At 48.2% G+C, this 21990-nt stretch overlaps 1 protein-coding gene across 4 annotated transcripts in view; it reads right to left on the bottom strand.

The window, feature by feature from the left end:
• thrab (thyroid hormone receptor alpha b) overlaps window positions 1-21990 on the bottom strand; it is a 102966-nt gene that overhangs the window by 48372 nt on the left and 32604 nt on the right. Inside the window, exon 1 of one of the 4 annotated variants that reach the window (XM_023814265.2) lies at window positions 4652-4774. The exons of the other annotated variants lie outside the window; for them this stretch is intronic. The gene's annotated coding sequence lies outside the window, so the exon portion shown is untranslated. Of the gene's footprint in view, window positions 1-4651; window positions 4775-21990 lie in introns of those variants that run through there. 4 annotated transcript variants of the gene reach the window in all.

The raw sequence follows: 21990 nt of genomic DNA, 5'->3' as shown, positions 1-21990 counted from the left end.
TTGACGACATCGAGGTGGAGCTTCCTTAAAGACATGTACCGTACACTGAGAAACCACAGAACTAAATCAGTACAGCTTCAGGAATATAATAAAAATCACACCCGCGCAGCAGCGTAGCGTGCGTACTCCCAGCATCCTAGCTCTTTGTACTTGCGTATGCCCTTAAAATGTTGAATAACGACTTAGGAACATTTCAAGTTACGAATGGCCGTTCGGAAACGTATCTCGTTCGCAAGTAGAGGAGCGTCTGTATTTTTCACTGAGCGGTAACAGACCACCCCATTCTCATGATACCAGATGCCACTTAAAACATTGTTACAAAACTAAAGACACAGCGCCATCTACGTACATAACGCTCGTAGAAATCACTAAATTGCAGCTGCTTTTGAAAGTGTTACAGTTTTTAAAGAGGGAAAACATTTAAAAAACTAACACCTAAGAAGGTTCCGTTATGCAGTACCAGTGTGTACATAAAAATACAGCAGCATGTGCAATCTCATGTTAATGCTACTCTCCTCCCACAACAGGCTGAAGGACGACTCTGCAAGGCTGCCTTGAAATGGAGCTTTATAGACCTGTCACATAATTTTGTTTTGTGGCGATATGGCTTTTACAAGTGTCACGATTAATGCACATGCGAGAGACGCACAAGGCAATGCCGTATACCAGACGTATAATAACTGACACCATTTAATGGTGAAGAATTAAACACCCGCAATAAACTTTCCATTCATCTTCTAACCACTTATCCTGTGCAGGATGACCAAGCCCCAATAAGCATTGCCATTGCTAGTAAAAAATCCATCCATCCATGCATCCATCTATGCACCTATTCATTGATCTTCTGACTGTCTATTCAATATGGGGCCACAAGCCTCCTGCAGGTGGCACGAGGCAGGGGACACCTTGGATGGCATCATAAAGCCACCCTGGGAAACATCCATCCATCCATCCATCCGTCCATCCATCCATCCATCTATCCAGACTTTTTCTGAACCTCCTGCTTGTCCTATTCAGGGTAGTGGGGGGGGGGGGGGATCCTATCTCGGTGGCTATAGGCACAAGGCAGGGAACAACCCAGGATGTGTCACCAAACCCATCACATGGCAAACTCACACACCATTCACTCACACACCATTCACTCACACACGCACACCTACCCTGGCCAACAAATTATATTAAAGCAGAACGCTACTGAATACATTTTCACAATGGTGCTTCTCGTTTTGCTCACATGCAACCATATTAGAATATCAGTATCCTAACGCAATAAGAATCCTAAATGAAAACACTGCAAATCATTCGAGATGGCTGACTTAATCAGCCTAGTCAGGGGCAGGGGTGCTGAGCAGGTGCTGGAAGTATCAGACCTGATAGTCTAAGTGACTCTGTTCCTTCCTCACAGCCCGTCGTTCAGGGGGCTGTTCAGGGCAGCCGGTGGCTGGCACTGAGCCCTGAAGCATTTGAAATTTCCCACGTCTGACAAAGCGGCAGCCCGTCTGTACTGCCAGATCCTAAATGCTACTGACGCTAACGATAAAAAGATCACTTCGCAGTCAACAGCTCAATAACATCTATACATAGATAAAACATATTTAAAACGCGCGGACGTACACATGCATAAGTAACCGTCAGCGAGATGGGTAAGCTGAACGTGACGGTTTATAAGGAGATAGAAACATCATCCCCTAACAACCAGTAGTATTCTTGTCACCAGCATGGGAGTCACAGTTAAACAACCTGACAGCTAACAGCTGAAATTTAAGGTGCTCCACTGTTTTAGCTTCAGCGTATGTGTTTCAGTAATGTTATTAATATTTAATTTATATATACCGCACATTAAGGCACAGACAAAGGGTGGCACTGTGGCGAATGGGGTAACTGCCGCCCCATCTCCACCTATGCTCCAAAAACATGCAGTTCAGCTATGTGGTGCCTCAAACAAGGCCACGGTGTGCGGGTGGGTGCCTGTATGTGCCCCACAATGCATTTCCCTCCCATCTGTGGTGTATCTGTCCATTGGGGGAGGGGTCTGTGCTCTATGCTGCCTGAGACAGGCTCTAGGTGAGCATGATAGACAGCTCGATGGATGATGGATGATGAAAGGATGGATGGATGGTTAGATGGATGAATACATGCAATTTGGTCACTTAATGCAGGGAAATGCAATCACAAAATGCCAAAGACATTCAAAATATGACATTATAATGTTCTGTAACACTCTAACATTACAGGAAAATGCATTCTCATATCTGCATTGTTTATCCTTTATTCACTTCTGACCTTGTGGTACTTGGCTTTCATTTTGTAACTGCATAATTGGATGCTTTATGCACCCACTTTCTGCATTTTAATTTTCCCTTGGGAAATCTTCCATCCATCCATCCATCCATCCATCCATCCATCCATCCATCCATCCTTTCATCATCCATCCATCCATCTGTCTATAATGCACATTTACATACATAGCATATATATTTGCTGATGACATATGCTGACATATGTTTCTCCATACTTTGAAATGTTCTTGATTTAAAGTGGCAAAAATGATTTCATTTCCCTCCGCCAGCCCTTTGCATTTCTCCACCAATCACATTTAAATGCATCGCGCTGGAGCTGCAGCAGCTGTCAGATCAGCTGTTTTCAGCGTCCACACAAGCTGACATACCACCTGTATTTCACATACCGTCGCCCACACTGAGTCTCGCCACCCAAGGTGCCAACACCGAGCTGCCCAAGGAGACGTCTGAATCTAGGGGCATCAGCAAGTTCACCCAGGAAGCACATGTCCAGAAACCAAGGGCTGTCCAGACAGAATCCCAATCAGTTTGGCTCCTCTCTGGTCAAGTTAGTGCCTCTAAGCTGTCTACTGACTGGTGTGTCGTGGAGGTGCAGGTCCATAGTGAGGCTACCCAGAGGACTATGCTCATTATCCAGCAGTCAGTCAGTCTGAAAACTGAATGGACATCCCTGCTTACAAAAGTATAAGAAACATCTAAGTGACACTATATGAGGTATGGAAGTGGAATTTGCCCTGAGATGGACAGACGCCCAGGCCAGGCTGTCCCCCGCCTTGTGCCCTGAGATGGACAGACGCCCAGGCCAGGCTGTCCCCCGCCTTGTGCCCTGAGATGGACAGACGCCCAGGCCAGGCTGTCCCCCGCCTAGTGCCCTGAGATGGACAGATACCCAGGCCAGGCTGTCCCCCGCCTTGTGCCCTGAGATGGACAGACGCCCAGGCCAGGCTGTCCCCCGCCTTGTGCCCTGAGATGGACAGACGCCCAGGCCAGGCTGTCCCCCGCCTTGTGCCCTGAGATGGACAGACGCCCAGGCCAGGCTGTCCCCCGCCTTGTGCCCTGAGATGGACAGACGCCCAGGCCAGGCTGTCCCCCGCCTAGTGCCCTGAGATGGACAGACGCCCAGGCCAGGCTGTCCCCTGCCTTGTGCCCTGAGATGGACAGATGCCCAGGCCAGGCTGTCCCCCGCCTTGTGCCCTGAGATGGACAGACACCCAGGCCAGGCTGTCCCCCGCCTTGTGCCCTGAGATGGACAGACACCCAGGCCAGGCTGTCCCCCGCCTTGTGCCCTGAGATGGACAGACGCCCAGGCCAGGCTGTCCCCCGCCTTGTGCCCTGAGATGGACAGACACCCAGGCCAGGCTGTCCCCCGCCTTGCGCCCTGAGATGGACAGACACCCAGGCCAGGTTGTCCCCCACCTTACACACTGTGCTTCCTGCACTGGATGAACAGAAGGATGGATGTTGGGCATCAGAGCAGACGTTCTGTACCCCCCCACCGATCCCGCCTTTCGGCTGCAGAGCCACGGCAGCCTAGGCATCGCCTCTCGAGCCTCAGAGGCGAGCCCATTAACTCAATTTCCTCTAATCAGGGCAGAGCTGGCACAGAGCAGGAAATACCAGAGGCGGCCAGGGCCCAGGAGAAAGGCGGCCTTTGTGGCCACATGCAAAGCCAGGGCCGAGGAGAATCTGATAAGCCGGGAGACTTCGCTTTGGGGGAGAGGCGCGGAAGGGGTTTGGGGAGGGGGGGAGCCCTGGCTCCATATCAGAGTAGTGTGAGGCAGGAATAGCCTCAGAGCATCGGACTCCCCCCCCCCCCCCCCCACAACGCCCCACTCCAGCTGACCTCTGTCTGCCCTGCTAGGTCGTTTCACTTTACCTGAGGCCCAACACACACACACACACACACACAGGTTTGTAAATATCTTTGTGGGGACGGTCCATTCATTTCTATGGGGAAAACTCTTATCACAACATGACCAAACAAACAAACCAAACAAAATACATGACATTTGGTCCACACAATGTAATATATGTCCACAAACACACACACACACACACACACACACACACACACAGCCAGGACAGCGGCAGCACCCAGGGCCTTTCCAGTGGTGACAGGGTGATAATGCTTGTACCAGCACGAGTAGCTGTTGAATCCATATAAACAATTTAATTCGACTAAATATCCATTTTCTGTCCAGAAGTTCATGCACAGGTTCAGGACCCGGTGCCATTTCCTTAAGTCACAACATTATCTACATTATTTACATGAAAATGAAAGACAGTAACCGCCCAGAGCGCAGCTGCAGTACAAGTACAGTCACTGCCCGGCTGGGTTCAGCGTGGCTCACCTTTCGGCTGTCCCGCATGCCAACAGGCCATCGCCGCCACGCACACTTAGCAGAAGCACCATCGACGTGCTCAGGAATGCACGGGTGCTGCCAGAACCCCGCCCCGGCCTCTGAAACATGCATGCTTTCCCACAATCGCTGCTGCAGTGACAGATGGGCTGCTGTCGCAGCTCCTTCCGGCGCAGGACCATTCAGAAACAGGCACGGGCAGATAAGCATCGCCGGCACTGCCGAGGCAAACCAAAACAGAGCGACTTGTACACAAACACGTCACGTAGCTGCGGTATGACTCAGGACATTGAAGAGAACAGACTGTTCTGGCACAGCGGAGGTGAGAGGCTCTGATAAACGGCAGCGAAGCGGGCAGTGGGTGTCAAGGTGTAGCTGCAAAAGCTTTTCCAAAACATAGCGACCGTGCGGTGGCCCTCCAGACGACAAGCTGCCCGCTATATTAATGCTGTTTCGGGATATTGCAGTCTGTAAGATAACGCTCTTCCTCCCTGGCAAAGCTGCTTGTAATCTCCTCTTACGTAATCGATTAAAAAGGGAGCAGGATCCAGAGGCTCGAGTGACGCTGCGGCACCGGGCTTTGACTCCCAGATCCTGCTCCTCACAGGTCGACCGCTGCTCCTCCCAAAGGCGACTCTCCCTGGGAAGGAGCAGCCGGCTGTGTCCCAGCACGCAGCCGATGGGAGGGCGCTCCGCTGACGAGCGACAGCAGGGGCCCCGGAGGATGAAGGGGGGTCCCATTCGCCCTGGCGAGGATTACCCAGAAGGACTATGATGCTCCACAAGCCCAGTCTGCCATCAGCAGTTCCCAGTAACCTCCGCCTCAGTCACGCAAATTAAGGGAAAGGACAGAATAGGGTGTCAGAGCCGCCTCACACTTCCCAGGGCTGTGGTCCTCATTTCCACCCAGCTCTGTGTGCCCCTCGCATTCTCCGAAAACACACAGAAATGATATTTCCAAATGACTCACATCGAGTGAAACCCCAAACTGCCACCGCATCTAACGACTGATACACCAGATAACTGCCTATGGAAGATGGCTGAAAAAGCAGAATCGAGTTCTGCAATTCTGTAATGCATTTGGTATCTGAGTTAATTATTAAATACTACAGTCCTGAAAGCTCCATCATGGCAGTTTAGTGAGAAACGGGGCTCTGCTCACATTAAACGCTCGGCGGAGAGCAGTACACGGTGTTCTCTGTGGAATCTCCACTGTAGCAAATCTGGAAGTTAAAAAATGAGTAACATATTGTGAACATGTGACCTCCTTTGAAACTGAAGAATGTTCTAAATCAATAAAAAAAAATATCCTGCATTTAGGCATATGTGAAGTGAATTTTGAGAGAAATCTGAACTAATATTGCAAGTTTTAACTGTTTGGGCTGTTAAAGACGAACAAGTAAAACTAGACAGTGATAACTGAACAAATAATTGTCACAAATAATTGTTTTGTGCTAATATTTACAACCACAATGGAAGTGAATCCTTCCTACGAGTAACAATTCAGTTTAGCAAACTGTAAACTTTTATTTCACTCAGATGGGGCCACAGTGCATGCTGGGAGTACATTGGTAACAGAGCAGCTGTAGTCATTGATTACAGTAATTAGAAAGGAAATGTGTTCCTAATTTGAAAGCAGAACATGGGGGGGTTGTGGGGGTCGGGGGTGCGGATGGTTTGATTCAGGCTGCCTCTGCCACAGCGTGTGGGAAGGAGGCCGTAATCACTGTAATTACCTGATTAGAGAAATAGACTTTTAATGTGACTGATAAGGGGAGGCTAGGCTAACTTTAATCCCTGTGATTATCTGCTGTAGCAACAGAAGGGTGGCGCCCACCTGGCAGCGCCAGGGAAGCTAATCGCGCCGCTAACAGGCCGGGGATCCGGGGCTAAGCTCGGCTCCAGCGGCTCGACGGCCACCCGGCCTACGGAACCCGAGCGCCCGTCTTATCGGACTCATCGCCACGGTCAGCCTGACATTTACAGTGATTATTCATATGAATACGGTCTCCCGGGGAGCCTGGGGAGGGAGTCAGGGCCTGGGGAATAAGGTGGCATTAGCCCCCCCCCCCCCCCCCCCCCCCGTGGTTTGGTCGTGCGACAGCGTGCAGTGTGGGATGCTTATTACCCACATTGCTAACAGTTGTTGTAGAAATGGACCGTTTGAGTTTTTGTCGAATCCCTTTCTTTCACAGGATTCTAAAATGCTGTAAAATATTATAAGCCTATATGTATAAAATACACATACAAATTTAATTTTTTTCAAATTTCTGTACAATGAGACGCACAATATATTGTTTAACATACTGATAACCGCTGAAATTGGTTAAAAATCACTAAAGACTAAAGACATAACTACTAAAATAATGGGGATTATTGCGTGTGACAGTCAGCCCTTTGCTTTAGTGAAGGACAAGGGATTATTAAGCTTATTCACCACTTATAAGAGCTCCAAGTACCGGCCATCAAAATGTTTATAATTCCTTATTAAATGTGGCCTACAGATCAATCTTTTGTTCTCAACAGAATTAAAAAATTATTTTTACGTCATTGTGCTAATCTTCCACATTCCACTAAAATGGATGGGTGGATAGGCTGATGGATGGATGGATGGATGGATGGATAGATGGATGGATGGATGGATGGATAGATGGATGGATGGATGGATGGATGGATGGATAGATGGATGGATGGATGGATGGCTTCACAATGAGAAATAGGTAATGGCAGCAGACAGACTTTGATTAATGGGAACCATGACTCAAATTCATGGAGTTTAAGGGGTGGCTGTTAGTTACAGAAGCGAAACCGTGGAAATGTAGCAGGCTGGGTGGGGGGGGGGGGAGGTGTGAAGGCAAACACTCCCTGGCTGCCGCACCTCTGTCACCTGGCGCAAACTCACTCCCCAGGCGTGACGCTGCGTTAAATTCCGAACACCAGCGAGCAATGTGGCCCCCTCGATAAAGAATACTGCATTTAATCTGAGATCGACATCCTCTCATCCATCTGACACGCAATTCCACCATTGATAAAGCCCTCGCTTGGTGGATGTTTTTACACAAACCGTGCAAACCACTGCTAGAAGCCATTCCAGCCTATCGCATCGGCTGCCTCTCGCCACACGTAGTGGGGAGATGAATCATCTCCCAGGGTGACACCACAACCGCGGTCTATCGGCACGGCGATGATGATCTCGCTCACTGTAGGAGGCATCTACAGGCATGATCATGGAGAGCTTCTACGGCAGAATGTGGGGGTCAGCGCACAGGCGCTAAGATGGACCTTGAAAATGACCTCACACTCTCTCTCTCTCTCACACATACACACAAACACAGTCTTTGTGGGGACTCTCCATTCATTTCTATGGGGAAAACTCTAATCTCAACATGACCTTAACCCCTACCCAGCCCTAACCTTAACCATAAGTAAACAAATAAAATATGAGACTTTTGGCAGTTTTTTGATTTCAGATCTCTGTGGGGACCTGAAAAATGGCTACCACAAAGTCAAAGTAACAGGTTTTTATTACATTGTTGGGAACATTTGGTCCCCACAACATACAGTAATATTAACATAATCCAAGCGCGCACACACACACACACAGTCCCTCCCCATGGACCACAGACTCATAAACCCTCCCTGAAAGCTGCAGAGCTACATGCAAAACAAAAGGACGAGGGCGTCTCCTGCAGCCGCTTCTGCGTCACCTTGGAAGCACGAAGGCAGAATGCGGGAGTTTGTCTGCCGACTCTTCATCTCTTTATACCTGCATTCCTCCCAGAGACTTGCGCCTTTCCCCCACGACCTAAAAAAATGCCAACGACAATGGGCTGAGGACAGCGCTCTCTTTCTGGAGCACCTCCCAGACAGGTAGGGAGGATGAGCAAAGGGGGAGAGGCGAGCTTCCCTGCCCAGACACCCGGCCCTGGGTGGGGGGAGTGTCCCTACGTGAGCTTTTAGCCCAATCCGGTCCTCTGGGACTCACAGCCGGTCCATATTTTTGCTCCCTCCCAGCTCCCTGCCAGGAGCAAAAACTTGGACTGCCTGTCACAGGGTGTCACACCATCAGGCAGTGATGGACTGCGGAGGGGGCAGTGGCAGACCCGCCGACTAACAGGAACATTCGAGGGGTATAGAAACGGTCCGGCAGGGATGTGAGCCCGACCAGAGCTGGATGTGACAGGCGGTGAACGTCAGGCTTTCAGGGCGAGTCTGGTCTGGCATGAAGCCACTAACCAATGAGTCGATCACTTATGGAAGAGGCTGCAGTAAAAGCCGCAAAGCCCTTACCGGCAGTGAAGATGAAGCGTTGCTCGGAATAAGAACGGGAAATTAATTTTAGAGCGGCCCACGTGAAATTCGCACTGCCGAGTCCTACTTCTCGTCTAAGAGCATCGCAAATAAAATACCTTTGAAATCGTAAGCTCTGGGAATTGTAACGTAATACGTAATACAAACACGACGTCGTGACTGCGGAGGAATCCTTTGGGTCGGGCCGGCCTGCTTTTCACAGTAGAGTTGTGCCTCTTAGGCCGTGGTTTTTCACCATCGCACGCCCTGACTCTCTGCTCACCAGGAGTCACAGCTCGTCTTTGATAAACACGCTTGCCGTCCCAGGGCACCTGCATGCACATCTCGCCCTGTGACTCGAGACCGTGAGGCGCTGCCACACGGGGCGGCAGCAAAGCCTTGCTGTCCGCAGGAAGTCAGTATGCAGATCGCAGCTCATCTCAGCAACTGCCCGGCATTTAATATCCGGAAGCCCACATAACTGGCCATGTAGAGCCCATCTTGGCAGAGCCCCCCACTGCGGATACCGGCTTCCAGAGTCTGTCAGAACGGCTGAATCAATTACTGCTTTTTTATCTTTCTAAACCCACAAGATTGTGATGTAGCAGCAAAATGAATGTAATAAGTTATATCACTTTGGCCTTGTTCTGGACTCTACATATGCTTAGCAAGCAAAAACTGAGATTAAATCCCATTTGTAACACACTCGCTATGCTTTTCGTAGGTTACATCCAATGAAATGGTTAGCGGTTAGACAGCATGAATGAAGCTCGCTACCATGCAGCGGAGTCACAGGGAGGACAGCAATTTCCGGCATATTCTTAAGAACTATAACCCAGCCCGCAGTTCTTATTCTGGATCAAATGTTGCCTGGTCTTTAAGAGTCTCTGCAACTGCATGGTTGAATAAATGAGAACGGAAATCGAAATGGAAATCCAAAAATGGACAATATTTGGACATCAACTGACATTTTATATTTCAATTAGTCACTGTGACCCTGAAGTGGCCAAATGGGGTGGAGAATTAGACCAATTGGTAAAATAAATAGGCCACAGTCACAAAATAAGTGAATGTACTGTAATAAAGAGTTCATCTCTCGAGGAGTGGTTTGAGCAGAAGAGACATGGCAAATCAATCAGGTGGGTGGGACAAGACACTCGTTTCACCGCAATATTATCTAAACTCTCTCAGAGGCTCCACATGAAGCAATCACAATATTTTCAAAACATTTATCTGCTTCTTCAGGGTGATAAACACAAATACTGAGAACAGCTTGACCTTTGAAATTATTTCAAAAGTAATTTCTGAACTTTGAGAAAAATGGGGAGGAAAGAACCGGATACAAAATAATGTTCCACCTTTTGAATACTGCTAGATGGATGAAGGGTATTTATGTCTTTAAACAGTCAGCCATTTATTACACCGCTGCTGCACTCGCCCAAGAAATGACATGGGTTACCGGAAATTTCTTGGCCATAAACCAGCAACATTTCTGCCAAGATGCCATCACTGCCTTCCTTGCATTTGTCTTTTTTTATTTTTTACTTCCAAACTAACAACGATAACAACGAAAGATGGAACACTTCAGTGGAGCCGGTGACAGCGACAGCTAATACTCAGCCATCCATTAAAATGAGAAACTCGCCTTTTCCGTGACCATCGCGTCTTCTACAGCGAGCTGACAGCTCGGTCCCCGGTCATTTACCCGCTCTGCCTCATTTAATGTGCACCTATCGTCCAGCTGCACTCAGGCAGAAAGCCCAGTGTTATACAGTATCAATCTGAAATGTAACATGAATCATATCACGATACAGAAAGGACGTGTCCAGTGACTGGCAGGGGGGTGAACAGACCTCATCAATGCTACACCAGGTGGGCTTTATGAAGTGCTGTAAATGCGTGTCCGCATGAGGTAGCCTGTGTCTACATCCTGCCCCCCGCTCAAACTAAATCACAAGGGTCTCTGATACTTAAACTGCCAGACGGGTCCCACCAGACATCCCCGCTTCCGAAACTCTTTCCCATACACACTGGCTTGGGCCTCCGGCCCCAACTGAAAATACAGCTCAGGAACAACGGCGACTGTGGCTCGTTTGCCCGGACAGGACTTCACGAGAATATTAATTAACAGAACACTGCGCCGCTGAGGTTCAGTGCAGCGTGCGGGCGGGACGGGGTCATGCGTGGCATATGCATGAATACGCAGCTTAGCCGTTGTGTCAAATTGCTTATATAATTAACGCTCATTAACATCTAGAATGAGCCACATTTCTTATAACTTTATTAACATAAAAAAAAAATTCTGTGTTTCAGAAAGATTTTACACAGCAGATTTTTATTACCAAATTTGTGATGCTCCAGTTCAGTGTTGACGTTGTACCATCACGTATTAAGCTGATTAGCAGTCCGGCACCTTCTCGCCCCTTTTGGATCGTACGACTGCTCGCATGACATCAGACAACAATGGCATAGAGTCACTGCCTCTTCTGGCCTTATCAGAAAAACCGTTTCCTTCAGCCTCATGGCCAGACTTAACGAGTTTTTAATTGTCCTTCATCTTGAAGAGCACTCTTGGGTCACTGCAGAGGAATGACCTTTAGCTTAGCGCCATAATGGCAGCACTTGTTCTGGGCATTTAACTTTTCACAGCTAGACTAATCTATTTAATCTCCTTTGGTGTGTGTGTGTGTGAGTGTGTGTGTCTGTGTGGGTGGGCATTCTTAATTAATTACTATAAGCTACTGATTATTCCGATACGCTGGACTGACACTGACAGCTTCACGGGCCGCAATAGCTATTCCTATTTTGGGGACAAACAGCTTGACCAGTTTTCAGCTTGATCGTTCGGCGGTTTCCGTGCCCCGGATGTTGCTGGCGGAGTTTCCCTCCTCAGCTACTCACCGTTAGCCAGCTAGCTGTAAATGTAAAGCTGTAAAACAGTCCTGATAGTGGCCCGTAACCTACTAAGCTTCACAAGAGCTCAGGTAATGTTTCAGGGCTCCTCCTCTTTTAGACACGAAACAATTTCAGATGCAATTCTGTCATTTTATTGGTCAAAAAGACTAACTTAAAACTAAACTTAATAATGACTAAACGTATATGCACCGTGTAAACAACAACAAATCTGAACAGCAGTTAACAAGAAATACTCTACATGTACAATATTCACTACAACGCTAATAAAATTTATGTTAATGAGGTTAATGAGTACAAGTAATTTGACTGTTGGGAAATGTGCGTGCTGTTATTTACAACATACTTTGTACGTAATAACTGCAGGCCTAGTGAAACTGTATCTTTTAATAGTGGTAATCCTTGTAGCTTGCTTCTCTATGAGCAGATCAACACAACCACAACAAGGAGTATAAAAAGGCACACTATATAATGTTAAAATAAAGCAGCTTGTAATGCATTAGCTGAGTTCTCAACTTTTGGCTTGGCGTCAAAGATTCTAGGCCTGGTGGAAAAAATTATGTGGCACTGAATAGCAAGAAAAAATATATGTTACTATTAAGAATCCTCTACGCATTACTCACCCTTTAATGCTACTTTGCTACATCCAGACATTCAGGAATCTTTCAGAAAATGAGGATAACACAAGCGTTATTTTCTGCTACATTCTTAGTATTTCGCATATCTTCTCCCACTGAGTGCTGTGTTTAGCTATGACCAACATTGCCTTTTCTGGTATTGCCTCTGATTGGGGTTTAATCACAGTCTCTGTCCTTAAGAGGCTTCAGACAGGCACAAGAAAAAGGATAGAGGAGAAGAAGGACCAATTAAAAGGATGAGATGGAAATGGGATGTGTGCAAGCAAAATGGTCCCCATGACAACCCGATGGATGCCCTTTGTCTCGAGTGATCACAACAAACTGTCCACTCACTCCGTCTGCACCAATGGTGGGATGGCCAGCCGACCATGAGATCTGAGATTTGTTCTTTACACGAGCAGTTTTCATACCCCTAATATAGATCCATGGATCATGGACTGTAGATCAAGACAACTGAATGTCAGACACAAGGCCTCGCTCAGGGACACAGACTGGAATGCTGGGAATGTGCGTCTCTGATTTCCTGCTCTGCGCCGACGGGAAGCGCGGCCCTAATAGTGCTGGCCTGCTTCACTGCCAGACAGAGCATGACCGACAGACAAAAAAAGGAAAGAAAAACAGACAAATAGAAAGAAGGGAGAAGCATATTTCCGCAGTTGGGTGTGGGATAAGACCCACTTTAGGAGCATTTATTCCAAGAGAGCAGATGCGGATTCGTCCTTGTGGTCACCTATATACTTTAATAGGGACACAATCCTCCCTGCGGAGGGCTTTGGGCTATGGTGCCTACTGTACATACAGAAGAAAAAGAGAAACTGGAGTACGTTGCTGGTGTCCTGTACTCTGCTTCTCGTTAATGATTTCCCAGGTCTCCTACTGACAGCCCCGGCTGAACCCTGGCCAACGGGGAACAAACAGAGGATCATCCAGAGAATGAGACATCGGCAAGGAGAACTGGGGCAGCTACAGGGCAATTCCTGACGCCCCTGTGATCGCGGGCGCACTTCTTACAAACACGAATCGCTAGTCCCGCACGTCGCCCTCAGGGTTCCTCCAGAAGATGCCTTGTCAGTGAGGCATCCTGTGGCTGAAACATTCCAAAATCGGCAGCAGGTTAAAACCTGCTTGTTTGCTGTTCCTTTGCCTGCAGAGATCACCCCATCTAGCTATATTTGAATTCTACCACCTGAATCCTCTCAAAGTTCTTCAAGCACGGCTGCTCTGAGGAAGAAGTAACATCGCGGCCGCGCACGGCTGCCTCGCAAAACCAAAATACAGACATTCCTGTCTGCTTTTGTGTGGCTATGAACTGCAAGAGTCTGGCCAGCAACTAGATGGTAATGGACAGGGTTAAACTAGTTATCTAATCAACTCTCAGCGGGCCTTTGTAATTTTCTTTTTCTGTTCGGCAAGTTAATGAAACAATTTCCTCTCTTGTAAAACTGAGATGTGCTCACACAAGGAGCCAGTAATGAAGTTATCTTTCCATAAGGGGGGGTGGGGTCGGGGGAGTGTGAAGGGGGTCAGAGTGTAGGCGGAGATGGGACCCCTGGGCAAACACGATGTGCTGAAATGCTAAGCAAACGCACATTTGAGCCACTAGGGGTGTGTTAGCATGTGCCTGGTCAGGCCGGGTCAAAGACCAACTCGTTCCTGTGGGACTCACAGTTTGTACATGGGGTGTCACGAGGCAGCTTTTGGGGGCTGATCCCGGATTACATGTGTACTTCTTCTCTTGGGAAAATCCAAAGCAAACTCCGACCCTTGCCGCACCAACAGAAACATGGAATTAGAGTTAGCTTGGATAATGATTGCAAGAAGATATTGTAGAAAAGAATCATCACGTCTTAAGCAAGATAATAGTGGCTGTTCTTCTCCACAGAATAAAGACTTGCCGGTCTTTCCTTCAGAGGCACGTGTTTGTAATGATCAAAAGCTCCTTCTCATTTCACATACCACTCAGAGACTTTATTAAATCAGCCTAACTTTCAAATTAGTCTTATTTGTTTTTCTAGCTAAATTGTTAGATGCAAGGGATATTTTTTAACAGAGATCATGCTCAGCAGATTCCAGATGCATTATATTTAGGAAGGTTTCCAGCCCTGGTGGGTAGTGGGTGAATGAGTCTCTTTGTGTCTTGTCACAGAAATCCTACTGCCAAATTATCTCTACAATGATTAAATTGAATGTTCTTCCCTTGCAGGCATTGTAAAAAGCATGAAAAAAAAAAAAATCTGGGACGCTCTCTCAGAATAATAACCACAGATGATCCACATGTAAGAAACGAGGACCCTGTGAAGTATTCCGTTTCCTCTCAGCCGTATTCCTTAAGTTCGGCTTGAATCTGCAACGCATTTAAGAAGGAGGAGGTGGATTTCCACAGGCTCGTCTGTTTCCAAAAACCTACACTTTCATGTGTGCTATCCATATTACTGTCCCGGGATTCACCCTCTCTGCAAATCAGCAGCCAGCCACCACCCTTAGAGCCTGCCAGAATTTATGTGCATGTGTGTTTGTCATTATCAATTAAATCATTAATACATGGCCTGTCACCTGCTACATAATTTATACCTTATATTACAGCACTACTAAAGCCAGTTATCATAAATACTTCTGTTTTAGGTTATTATTTCCTTTGTGGCCAGGATTGTTGCCAAAAATTACTCAAACATGCAAGCAGTGCATTTCAAACACGCAAAGTGATGCCATATTGAATCAAGTTTATACTGAGGCTCATGCCCTGTAATTACTACATCATCCTTGTGTGTCGGCATTTTGAGTGCATTCATATAGGTTTGCTCACTGTGGATCATTCATGGGCAAATCGCCACAAATGTTAATGCACTCAAATGTACTCAAAGCAACAAAGGACTGAGGATAAAAAGCAAATTACGGTAATGAAAGCTGGTGGACGCACACATGTATTTTACATTTGCGTTCATATGAAAGACGGGGTTTGCATGAACATGTTATACTGTCTGCCAAAGGTACAGTAACATAAGCAGATGGTACAGACAGGCACTGCTTAGGACAGCCCTCTCTGGGGCTCACACTTCCTGTTGAGGACTTTCAAAGAGGAAATTCCTTTCCTGTATTTCAGCTCTTAAAGGGAAAGGCAAGCCCGGCTGTAAAAATGTAAACATTTTTTTTAAAACGTTACTGGTTGTAAGCAGATTACGCTAATAAATTTTAGCTTTCAGTATGTGTTCAGATGGAGGATGTGAGTGGGGGCCATGGTGCTGAACGGAACCGAAAAGAGGCTTTTTCTGACAGTATTTGAGATACTGTTGCTTGCCGCTTGAGCAACAATAAGGAATTTTGACGCAAAACAAAATATCAACAAAATGGCTCTGCGATTGGTCCTTCCTTCCATTCTCCGAAAGCTTATTCAGCACAGGACTGTCCAAGGGCAGCTCCTGGAACATGGCCGTGAATTTGGGATCCTGTGGAGGCCTGCATGATCGACAGACCTCAAACCAGCCAAGCATCTGTGTAATGAGATGGAACAGCCTATCTGATGCCCAGATACGCCACCAGCATGTTCGCAGAACTTCCGGAAAGCAATGGAGTCTGGATAGACCAGAATCCTCGCAATGCATTTCTGACCCCTGGCTGACCCCTAAACGCATATTTCTTGCAATTCCGCTTGCTAACATTCTTTACATATGACATACTTCATTGGTGAAACCTTTGGAGCTCTAAAGAGAGAATTAACCTCTTCATTCGTTTTCTTTCTAAAACCTTCTAACAGCAATACATAAAGAGGCTTTATTAATAAAGGATGAGAGAAATAATTTATGCAAAGTATTATTGAGTAGTAGTGTGGAACCTCAGCGGGTTCCATTCCTGTCCCCAGTTCTGCGTGTGTGAATGTTCTCTCTGTTCATATCGGCTTCCTCTGGCTGTTCTGTTATTCTTCCCAGGCTCAAAAAAAGCAAACTGATGTGTCTAAACTGCCCATTGTGTGTGCGCGCTTGCATGCATTTGTTTGTGCGTGTGTATGTGTGCGTGTGCGTGTGTATGTGTGCGTGTGCGCTTATGCCCTGTGATGCTGACATCACTTCCAGGCTGTCCCTTGCCTCATGTCCTGTGCTGCCAGGGATCAGGGGACAAGCTGCTACACTCCTCATATGTGGCTATTTCCAAGTCAAAGTTTCAGACAATCTAACCATTTAGTAACACTCGACTAACAGCTTGGCATTTGATTTCCCCAAGCAGGCCACAACTAATACAACATGTGTTTTTCTTGATAATCATCCGGAATAATAAAAACAAAGGGATAATACACAGCAGGCAACCGTTTACTTGCATATCCATTGCTAGCCAGTTTAAAGTAGCACCACTGCTTTCTAGGTTCATTATATAATATTTTCACCATATATGTATGCAGTGCCCAAAATCTTTGCAATCTTTGCAGAGTGCCTCACCTCTAGAGCGCAAACCACTGCTTCCTTTGCCTCTGTACTGCCTGAGTTATTTACGCAACTGGGCGGGGGGGGGGGTTTCAGACATGGAGTAAGGGGATACAAAAATGGTTCTGCCCCCAAGCGACGGGCAACGACGGCATCAAACCACAACAACGGCAAGGCACGCGGAGCCAGCAGGCCACTCAAGGCTGACACCTGTCTTCTGCGTGATGTGAACCATGTAGGTCTTTCATCGGGCTAATTTAGGAGTCCCTAAAGACTGCCTGCAGCTAAAATGTGTAGCGCAGGCTAGTGGCTCTTTGATTACAGGCCCTAATGTACATGCTTTGAACTTGCCATAGTGCAATTAAGAAGGAAACAGGTAAAAAAAAAAATCTTGCCCAATAGGGGTAAGTTTTCATTACAATTGGAGTAAATTATACCTATTATATATTTGACTCTTTTATGTTCAGAGTTTTTGATTTGTATTTTTAGCACTATGTATTGTTTTTTTTTCCAGCAATAACTCATGTTGGGGGAGTGGGGGAGGGTAGGGAAAGAGGAGAGAAGCATCTTCAGAAGCACAAATGATTAAACCCCCCCCCCACCCATGGCCATGGGGTTCATGCCTGCAATTGGTTGTTATGACCAAAGAGGGCGCTGCCTCTCAGAGCCAGTGTGGCGTAAGAGTGGGGAGCGGGATTCCTCTGTGGGGTCACGGAGACACGGGCCACCGCTCACATGCCCACGCCAAAGACGGCTGGCGCTGCCGCCCACGGCCCCCGCCGTCCTAAGCGACAGACGCCCTCCCCTGCCTCCTCAGTTCATAAACAAGGAAGCCCCTCCCCCCTCAGTAGCCATACTGCCGGATTTAGTGCTTGCATCAGGGAACAAAACAGGAATAGACAGGAACGTTCCAGACGCTTGCTAATTCTGGGCCCTGCGAGCCGGACAGCGGCCCCGGTGCAGCGGCTCACGCACTGCGAGAAGCCTGTTCTACCGCGAGACATAAAGGAACACGACGACAGGGGCAGGGACACCTACAAGAGATCAGATGGAAACTCGAACGGGATTAGATTGGATCACTTTCCTTGGTCACCGTTCCAGGGATAAGCGAGGCTGCAGGATGTGTGCCAGGTAAGCCAATCAGAATCCACAGGACAGTGCGGTCGGGCAAGACGCCCCATCCACAGGCAATCAGTCTTCTGCTCTGAGTCATTGTGCAACACGAGACGGATCATACAGAGATCTGCTCTGAAGCGCGCCATCCCCCCGGCCGGCCCCCCGCCCCCATATCCCGCTTAGCTAATCCCACGATTCGATGAAACGCCAGGGACTGAATCAAAAGCAGCCCCCAGCTCTTCCACAAAAGAGAGTAACCAACACCCTCCCCAGCCGCCCTCCCTCCCCGAAAGCACATAACAATGTAAATTATGACTGCTCGGGGTCAGAGCAGTGCTAATACATTTACAAGGTCTCCCTGGCTGTGACCAGGCTTCCTGTCACAAGCCGACGCTGCCGCTGAGGACTGAGCTCTCAGCCAGAGAGCCGAAGCAAGCTCATTCGCTAACTGTGCTATTCGTGCAAGCTGTGTTAACTGCGCTAACCTGATAACTGCACTAACTATGATAAGTGTGCTCACCGTGCTAATCGTGGAAACTGTGCTAACCATGCTAACTGTCTGTGATAACTGTGCTAACTGTCTGTGATAACTGTGCTAACTGTCTGTGCTAACCATGCTAACTGTCTGTGCTAACCATGCTAACTGTCTGTGATAACTGTGCTAACTGTCTGTGATAACTGCATTAGCTAACCGTGCTGTTTGTGATAATTGTGCTAACCATGCTAACTGTCTGTGCTAACCATGCTAACTGTCTGTGATAACTGTGCTAACTGTCTGTGATAACTGCGCAAACTGTGCTAACTACACTAACCATTAGCAGGCCCCAGGCCTGGCAGCAAACAATAACAGATTCCTCCGCACAAAATCATCTGTGGCCCTAATTTGTGATGAAATCAGGACATGGGTGGCAACTGAAAGAGCAGAGAAATGCCTGAAAAGATGATGGAGTGCAGCAGTGCTCTCAGAGACTTCCCACACTGTACGGCTTGCAGCTTAGCTCGACCACGCGGAGGACCCCGTTCACAGCAATGACACAGGAGTAAAGCAGCCATTCATGTGAGCGGTAAGAGGACCCCCACTTTCCCCTGTCCACGGCACGTGTGAAATGACCAGACAGCAGGAAACGCGAAGGCCAGAGGACACCTCCAAGGAGACTCTGGTGCAGCTCAAGATTCCAGCCCCTGCTTGGCATTTCCGCACTGGGGTGATAATGCTGGTGAGGGGCCGCTAGGCTATGAAATGGACAAACTGGTGTCCCCAACACAGAAAGAAGGTAAGACTGGAACGGGACCCTGGCTCTGCTGCTATGTGCTGCAAATCAACAACTACGAGAAATGAAACTGCCTGCAGCGTCGGGGGAATGACGCCCGGGGGACAGTGGGGGTGCAGACGCCTCTGTCAGTCCCCTGACGATCCTCCGCAGCCACACCAAGCAGACCCTGATCAGTTATTACTGTTATTAGCTTTGAGTCTCTCCCCATTTTGATTTGAGGAGTTACGAGATCCACACCAAGGTCCCTGTGAGATAAGGACAGCTTTACACGTCACTGAGACGCGTGTGACAGTCACTGCCACTGTCACGTGCCGTTTAGTCACATTATATACCAGCAAACTGTAGAAAAACCTGCTCCCTCATGACAATCGGGGCTCCTCTTGTATACACACAAATATATAAGCTGAAAGAAATTATAGTGCCGGTCTGTTCTATGTTTCCACTTCCCAACAGGTCAGTTAAGGTTAGAAACACAAGAGAAGGCAAGAAATCCCTATCAGGAAGAGGCCCAACACTCCGGCGAAGGAAAACCTGCCCCCTTCCCATAACTGCCCCGCCGATGGACAGATGGGAAGCCGCCCCCTCCCACCACTGCTGCATATTATTTCACACGGGGGGGCTATAATCACCCCTCACCCCGAATCAGCCCTTAACGGTTATTTGCAGCTACGCTGTGGGGACGCGGCACTCGGGGGTAGTAAATACCGGTGACTAGTAGAGGGGCAAAGTTAGCGGGGAAGGTGCCACTAGGAGGGGGAGAAGTGGTGGGGGGGGCAGGACAGAAAGAGAGGGGAAGCCTCCACTGCCCCCATCTTCACCCTTCCCAGCAGCGCCGTTCTGACCCACGCTGCTAGCGATGGCGGCCGTAGCGGCCTCACGTGTGAGCACACGTGCGTGAGCACAGCGTCCCCATCTGCCACCTTGGCACCCGCAGCAACAAGCCCGTTAGACATTACTGTATACAGAACCACACACGCACGCGCTCACACGCACACGCTCACACGCACACGCTAGGCCGGCACTGCCAGTTATAGTAGCCTGATTATTTAGATTATAAAATAGGACACTGCATACACCCACAAACAGGAACGACACAGATGATGCTCCGCACTGGCACCTCGAGACTCGGAAAAGAAATATTTCCCAGTTTCCACAAATACAAGCGCGCGTACGTTTTCACAGACGTGAGAAGTGCCGGTTTACCGGTCTCTTTTGTCAGAGCGACGGATGACCTTGAACGACTAACCGGACTGTTCTGGCATACCGTAAACAGGAGAGTGCAATCAGTCAGTCTGTGCCCCATCTATATACAGACTGCAGAGATTTAATATAGAGGCCTGAATCTAGCCCTGCCCCGATGTAGAGACGGGGTGTAAATAAAACTGAGGCCGGCTCTGGATGATTAATGGCCGCTGTGTGCCCTAGCAATTGGGTGCAAAACTTCAGTGCGAGTCTCGCTGAGTATTCTGGGGGGCTCGGCGAAAAGCCCCGGCACTTGTATTATCTGTGGTGGGTAGGAGTGCAGGTTCGGTGTTGGTGCAGAGCAGTACCTCCCTGCTGAGATGACATCATCTGCTTCCAAAGATACCCAGAACCCCTTTGCATGAGGACAAAGACATTGAAGAGGGTTTTAAGAAGACCAACGAAGTCTAGGGCCCCCTACATCGAGCTGTAAAGAATTCACCGTGCCGGATGATGTGTGTTGGGCATCATGGCGCCACAGCAGTAATTCCCGTCCTGTCCGATCTTCGCAGCTGGAATGCGTCAGAGCCCACTAAATCTTCAATCTGTCGGCCTTCGATCGCGGTCACACCCCCCAGTACACAAAAGAAGCCTTTTCTTCTACCCCCCCCACCAACCCTCCCCAGGTGATAGTTAAGAGAACAGGTTTTGAAATCATATAGCATGCCCAAAAGCAACAGGCAAGGCCCTCAGGTCGCCATGTAGAAAGCATATTGGGAGTGTTGTTCTTACCGCGGTGCCGTTTTTGCAGAGCAAAATGGGCGATTCCCTTGACAGGGTAGGGCGCGAAGTTCAGCGCACAGAGAGCAGCCCTGTCCTGGTGGGGGGGTTAGGACAAGGCCAGGCTGATAATATACAGCACAGCTGTGCGACACCCTCAGCTCAGCACCCAGAAAACAATGCGGCGGGCCTTGTCAAAACTCAGAATTTATTGCCAGTCCAGCAGTGAAACACCAGAAGAGCTCGCCAGTCTGCAGATGGTTTGTTAGAGAGGAAGCACCCGGGTCAACTTATTTTGAAATGCACCAATTGTTGAATCGATTTGAGGATGCAGCAAGTGTGGCTCCATGCAACAGTGTTGGCTGAGCCAGAACGATTTGTACACGTATCTTAGAAGGCCCCCAGTGTGGGCTGCGCATATCTGCTAACCTTAAATACACGACTACATCAAAAGAGATAAAGACATTCCAAGGCAGAGAAAAGGCTTAGAAGCACCATTAGATCAAAGTTTGATGCCTTTCAGCTTCTCTTAACAATAATGGGCTTGTGATTTTTGAAAGTTTTAATGGTTTGAATATCCCATTGGCTCACATACGGGGTTTGAGTTAAGGCCTTGATCAAGTTTCTTTTAGGGCCGGATGTATCTGACGAAATAAATCCTTATAAGCCTGACTCACGAGTGAACCTGCTCGGTGCAGCCGAACCTAATTCCTGCAGCCGAAAGC

The sequence above is a fragment of the Paramormyrops kingsleyae genome, chromosome 5, assembly GCF_048594095.1.
Source record: "Paramormyrops kingsleyae isolate MSU_618 chromosome 5, PKINGS_0.4, whole genome shotgun sequence".
Classification (NCBI taxonomy): domain Eukaryota; kingdom Metazoa; phylum Chordata; class Actinopteri; order Osteoglossiformes; family Mormyridae; genus Paramormyrops; species Paramormyrops kingsleyae.
Note: the sequence above shows the minus strand (reverse complement) of the source record. Positions and strands in the feature narration are given on the sequence as shown.